The 7,026-nt window shown below is 41.3% G+C and overlaps 1 protein-coding gene across 1 annotated transcript in view; it reads right to left on the bottom strand.

Moving 5' to 3' along the window:
- Nucleotides 1-3,574, bottom strand: part of nhlh2 (nescient helix loop helix 2) — a gene marked incomplete in the record, with an annotated part of 6,788 nt that extends 3,214 nt beyond the window's left edge. The window contains 1 exon segment of the mRNA XM_024294193.2: nucleotides 1-3,574.
- Nucleotides 3,575-7,026: the final 3,452 nt, after the last annotated feature.

Here is a 7,026-nt window from a genome sequence, read left to right as displayed (position 1 = left end):
TCTCCTCTCCTGTACTGTTGAACCCTGGTCGGCTCAGCCGTAAAAATGATGAAGATGATGGAGATAAGCAGCAGGAGGAGGCGAAGGATCAGTCAGAGACACAAAAGATGGGGAGACAGTGGAGAAAGTGCGTCCATCCGCCTGTGGATGAGGATGCTGAGGGCGGGGGCAGGCGGGGTGTCGGATCTTGAAGGCAGCTTCACGGGTAATCCTCCTCCTCTTCCTCCATCCATATGCGGGATCAGATCCGAGCGGCTCGCGCTAATAAAGGCTCACTTCACGGATGGGAAGGAGGGACGTTGGGGAGGAATGGTATTGTCTGACGCCGCCTCCTTCCTCCCTCCATCCCTCCTCCTCGTCCGCCTCCTCCTCCTCACGCCCCTCGGCCCTCGAGCGCTCTGCCTCCCGTGGGAGAAGTGGGCAAAAAGGGAAAGCGGGGATGTGCGTGATGAAGGGGGAGGGGTCATGTTTGTGCACGTTTTTCCTTTTCTTTTTTAGTGAAGAGATGATTAAAAACAGAAACAGTTTTCAATGCAATGAGAGGGATGGAGGAGGGAGGGGGGCTTGAAACAAGAACATTATTTTAAAAATTTAAAAAAATCTTCCAAAAGTGTAAAAATAAAATATTTGTAAACCCACAAAAAACTCAAAGCAGTTTGGCCCAAAATCTTCAATTAAACAAAATATGAAGTTAAATTATAAGAACCTTAGTATTATGTAAATGAAGTAAATATGGCAGGTGGAGGTGAAGCAGCTCCATCAGGTAAAGTCACCCAAAACGAAATTGAAGTAGAAGTATTTCGTGGCATATGGGACGCCCTACAAGTCTCACATAACAAACTTGAATAAAAAAAAAAAAGTGACTTTCCCTTCAAAATAAAAGAATCTCCATCCAACAGGTTGTGTCATGTGAGGCCCAAATGTTTATCCATGTTTTTTTTGTTACCTGATTTGGCGAGATTTTATGCAAGGATTCGTTTCCGACTGGACCGGTACCGTACTTTGAGTGTTTCCAATACAAAATGGACCCATTAAGCCGGGCCGATTCGTACCATTTTTGGTTCCCCGTTGGTTGTAGATCCATAGGAAAATGGAACAGACCAGTTAGGGCGGAGCTACAATGAAATCCATTGATTGGTGGAGAGGTATTATGCCAACAACAAGTGCTTTTCCCAACTCAAGATCCAAACTGAAAGTTTTGTCCTCTTTTCAGTTGTATTTTTCTTCTTTGCATACAATATGACACGCTTTATTCGTAAGGGTCAGGGACCGGAGACAGCGCCTTGATGGTCCAACAGTCAATGGAAACGCACACTTGAATTGTTCAAACCATTCTTAACCGACTAAGAGTGGACTGATCCACTCTGGACCACTCAGTGGAAAGCCTTTAACACCTCAGATGTCACCGATGACCCCTACATAGCACACGTTTTTTGATATTCGTTAACTCTTAAAGCGTTAGCGTGAATCAGCTTTGAAAACTGACTTTTCGTGTCAACTTTGCACCAGTGTGCAACACATTACTAAAGAAGTAAAAAGTAAAAATTAGCTGTAAAAAGTAAAATATTCTATCAATTAACAAAAGTTCTTCAATTTGTTACATTTAAAAATATTAGTTTTTGTCGAATTCAAATTTTAAGATGAGTCAACCTGTGATGACAATCCATGTGCAAATGGTATTTAATAAACAGACAAGGCAGAACGGAGACATCAAAGTCAAAAAGTCAAAAAACAAGGAGCGAGGCAGGGAGCAGTGAGGACAAATAGGTGTCAAAACACAGAGAAACAAGCTAAGAAGAACGCTCGGCCTGTCAGGAAGGCTTAACAAGACTTTGCACTGAACACAGGTTGGAGAGCAGAATAAATGCTGGATGAATGATTGGAGACAGCTGTTGAAGACTTGCAAAAGGAGGTGGTGCATGCTGGGAGATGTAGTGAGAAGGCATTGGAAACAGTCAATACTCTGGTGATAGCTCCCTCTGGTGATCGGAGGTGGCATTGGCTGATGGATCCCTAACAAAACTATCAACTCCAAAGTTTAATTTAATGAAAACCAATACGTTTGGATGTATCAAATTACAGAACTTTAGTAAAATGCTATAATGTTTCACTTTTTACAGTGTACTTTGATTATGTAAACACTTCCTTCACTACTGCAAAGTGTTGATATTAGCGCAAAACTGCTTTTCTTCACTTCAGAATGCACTGGAACATTTGTGTAAAGTTGCGATAGTCAAAAGCTCAGGTGGTAAAGGGTTCAATTTTCCTCCTCAATACTATAAAAGAAGCTCCACCCAACAGGTTGTGTCTCAGTTGAAGACATAACTATGTTTATGCTTGATTTTGTGCGTGGCGACTGGTTGACTTAGTTGGCACATGGTAAACCATGGTTAGTTTCCTAGGGGAGATGAGCCTTATCCAGTTGGGGCCTTAGGTAAGACCCTTCAAACTACTGCCTAACTTGGACAGGTGAAAGCGGATTTACTCACTGAAGGGATATACTGAAAGATGTACATTGTCGATTTTGTGTAATTTTTACCTATTTTGTGATATTCCCTGCTTCAATAAGTGTTTCTATGGTGCCTCTCTTCTTTAACAACAATTTAACATATTTTTCCACCAATTTCATTGATTTTTTTTTCCCCATTGTGCATAACAAATACATAATATGGGGGAACACACCACTGGAACAAACTTAGTTCTTTATTGGAAGTGTGAATGCTGACATCTCATGGCATTACATCAGTATCCCAATGATGAACTCACATGAAATCACACATCCCAGTTGTGTCATGCATCCAGAAGAAAGAGTTGTTGTACTATAAAATGGTTTTCTTAAAGACCTGGAGGAACTGAACAGTTTAAGATCAAATTGGTAGAAATATAAATAATTTGTCACTTCTTAGCCTGTAAATAGAACAAAAAACAGATGAAAAGTAACTTCAATGCATGCTCTTTCTCTGCTGATGAGATCTCACAGGACTGGCGAGAGTGGTGAGGCAGCGCCTCAGCTGGGTCCCTTTTGTTGATACAGAAAAAGTGTCAAACAAGAGTGGAAATATTGATATCTGTGGACTGGTATTGATCCAATACCAACTCGAGATCAATACTATCAATATTTTGGATCGATCCACCCAGCAGTAGTATTTATTATAGCCAGAAAATCCACCATTGATGAATAGCCATAACTCAACAACATTTAGTCCACTCTCGAGAGTGCAGTGTGAAACCAAACCAGTGTTTTAAGCTTCACGAAGCCCCATTCTGAATAAAACTGTTTTGAAAACGCAAGTATGTCTATTTTTTGGCAAAACAGCAGAAAATGGGTCATATCATCCAACACTAATAAACTAGAGGTTTCTTCATTTGTGCTAAGAAGTACAACAATCTTCTAACGCTGCCATCTATTGTTTTTCATTGAAGGGTTTAAAAATTGTTTTAGCTTTCTTAGCTTTTGTCGTTTTATCCTGTGATGGATCAGCAGACCCAATAATTTCCTTTGGGATGATTAAAGTCTATCTATCTATCCATCTATCCATCCATCCATCCATCCATCCATCCATCCATCCAGCTAGCTAGCTAGCTAGCTTGCTCGCAAAACAGTTAGCTAGCTAGCTAACTGCTTCAAGAGAATCTGGCTACAGAGAAAAAAATATGGCACCCGAAAATTAATAGCCGGAAGACCCTCCCCCTGCCGGAGCTGTCCAGCAGGGGCAGGGCGTTTTAAGCTTTCGACCTTTTCCCCTTTTTTTCTCTCTTTCATCAACCCTTTTTTGCCTGTTTTTTTTCTCTGTGAAAAAAAAACGCCATTTTGCAGCTGTCATCAGACGATTTCACTAAAAAAAAAACAGTTACGGTTTATTCTCATTCAATGGTGTAAAAGATGATCGTTCTGAAAAGGTTTTAAAATATAATTTTAAAAGGGTTTTCTAAAGTTTAGGAAATTTCCGCTTACGCAACTGGCGAAAGTTACGATTTCCGCTTCCGATAGATTGATTCTGATGCCGTCTTGTGTGTGACCAGAAGCTTCTCAACTGTTTTGATAGATAAAGGACATTGCATTTTTTAACTTTTAGGATAGTTCTACACTTCTACAGCAAATGTCCTTCCTGATGTAACTCCCTGGATTTAGACATACTTGGGACGTGCACCTTGAATGCTTAGAGAGTACCCCCATGTGGTTGCAGTAACATTAGCCCTCCTGTGGTCCCAGCTGGGTACTCTGATCTGGTCTTATTGTGCTTACCTTATGAGATTAGACCCAATCAGGCATTTCTAGGAACAAATTTATAGTGTGAATGCTTTTTTGCGGTCAAAAAACAATAAAAAAAATTAATGCAACTTTGACATAAATATAAAGCAGTTAAACTAAACAAATGTCACTGTAAAATTTAAATTATAATCATTCATGTTCTGGTTTATCACTTTTTTTGTAGATTTCTTTATAAAAACGGACTTTAGGGACACTTGGACGACCATCAAAGGGCCTAAGTTCAAATCCTTAACCCATATTTTTTTTAAATGTTTACATAAAAATATAAAATTTTGGACTTCTTGGTTGTCAAAAAAAAATTTAGATTCAAGTTAATAAATTAGTTCCAATTGCAAAAAAGTTGATTGTCTGTTTTTATGTCATTTATGACATAAGGAGAAAAGTTTAGCAGAAAGTAGAGATAAAATGTTCATTTTCTCCTTCAGAATCTACTGGAATTACGTTGATCGTGTCAACAGTTAAAAAGTTACAGTACATTAAAGTTTTTGTGTTTGGGCGTCACCGGCGACGACTCAGGTGTTAAAGGGTAAAATAGAAGTGATGACAACTACCTTGTTTCCCTTTTCTCATTTTCCAAATGGATGTGAGGAAGTAGTAGTTGCTGCTGCTACGGTTTGTTGACTGGATCCCGTGGTGCGTCTCGATGCCCGGTGGCACCACCAGTGTCAGGTCAGGAGGGCACTGTTCCAGAGCAGGAGCGGCGGCCAGTAAGTGAGGGGACTGGCTGCGCCTAACGAGGTGATTAAAACGATAAGGGGAAGCACGGATGACTTGACGTGGCCCGCAGCCACCGCCGCGCTTTCTGCCATGCCACACAGACGCCGCGAGGCGGGAGAGGGACGACCAGAAGGAGCGTATCGATGAACAGCCAGGGCGTGCGAGCAGCAGCAGCGAGGGAGGGACTGGCGAGGTGACGGACAGCTCGCCCCGGGCCCCGGTCGGCTCCGTGAAGTGTGTGTGACATGGAGGGGCTCGCGGCGGGGCGCGCTGGAGACATGTCAGGACCAGGAGACAGAGGCCTCCTGACAGCTGGAGCCCACGGACACACACACGGACCAACACCCTAATTGCTCCACAGACGGAGAAGTGGAGTTAGCCTGTGCTTGGTGGTCACCCCGGACCCCTCCTCGATCGGCGAGGCTCCCGGCCAAAGACATGAAGGACACCTCCAAGGCTGTTTTGTTAGTGCCTGCTGCAATTACATCCCACAGCTGATGTACCGAGTGTGGAGACAGGCAGCGCACTGCAGGGTGGTGGAGTCACCAGAGAGCCGATAATGGATGGTGTTTAGTCATGGTGCCTTCTCCTCTCTTACTATTCCTCAGTACGACTAAATTAGCTTAAATTTTCCTATTAGCTCTTTAACATAAACCCACTAAGACAAACACCTGATGCTTGATATTAAGCAGATGTCTTCTGTGGATAGAAAGTTTATAGACTTAAAGAACCGAAAAATTCCCATGTGGCCGTGGTCATTTGCGTGATAAAAACTTATTTGTATATTTTACACCAAAACGGCAATACATCTTAGCAAGATAACACACTACTTTGGAAAAAAACAAGTCACATTACTGCATAGGCAACAAGCTAACCGCTCAAGCTGTACGAATAAATTCTGAAAACAGACGTGCTAGCCAAAAATTACAAACCTCGCTGATATCACTGCGTAGTTACCAGAAATTACATAAAGTCTTCAACCATTATTCCAAAGGATTCTAAAGCGGAGAAAAGCGGTGTTTCAGCGTAAAGCCATTGCTAACGTTAGCAACGACAGCAAAGGTGGTGATCCATTGAAATTACATTATTTGAGAGTTACAAAGAGCTCGTGCTATTTGTCATGGCTAGTGACATTTGCAATGTTTAAGGGCTAAACTGAAAAAACATACCATGCTAATGCTAACACGGGGAAGATTTTTAAGCTAACTGCTAAAGCCACACTTCTGTGTGAACGGTCGAAGAATTACATTTGCTCGAAAAGCATGTGTTATTAGATGTCACCAGAGACATTACGAATACTATAATGTTGTATTGGAAAAATATAGCATGCTATTGCTAACACAGCTAACTGCTAAAGCCAAAATCTGCCCAAATGGTCAAAGATCGACATCATTTTAAAAGAGTTCGTTATTTGCTTTTACCGGTGATATTTCCAATGTTAAAGGGTTAAACTGGAAAAACATAGCATGCTAATGCTAACTTGGGGAACTTTTTCTAAGCTAACTGCTAAAGCCATGACCTGTGTTAAATTAGTTCAAGGAGGATGCATTAGCTGTTGTTGGCGACATATTGTTAAAGGGTTAAACTGGAAAAACATAGGGTGCTAATGCTAACATTGGAAATTTTTTTCATGCTAACTGCTAAAGCTATTCATCTCTGCGTAAGCGGTTGAAGAGTTACATTTGTACGAAGAGCATATGTTATGTGCTGAGTGTTTCCAATGTTGAAGGGTTAAACTGGAATTACACAGCATGTTGATGCTAACCCTGGGGATTTTTTTAGGCTAACTGCTAAAGCTACACCTATGCATAAACGGTTGAAGAGCTACATAGGTACGAAGAGCAGGGGTTATTTTCTGTCAACTGTGACATTTTCCATGTTAAAGGGTTAAACTGAAAAAAACAAAGCATGCTAATGCTAATCTTTTTTTAAGCTAAATGCTAAAGCCACACCATTGCGTAAACAATCAAAGAGTTACTTTAGTTCAAAGAATATGCGTTATATGCTGTCACCAAGGACAGGCAAACTTTTTTAAG

Source organism: Oryzias melastigma, linkage group LG2 (assembly GCF_002922805.2).
Source record: "Oryzias melastigma strain HK-1 linkage group LG2, ASM292280v2, whole genome shotgun sequence".
NCBI lineage: Eukaryota > Metazoa > Chordata > Actinopteri > Beloniformes > Adrianichthyidae > Oryzias > Oryzias melastigma.
This window is presented reverse-complemented; position numbering and strand designations above follow the sequence as displayed.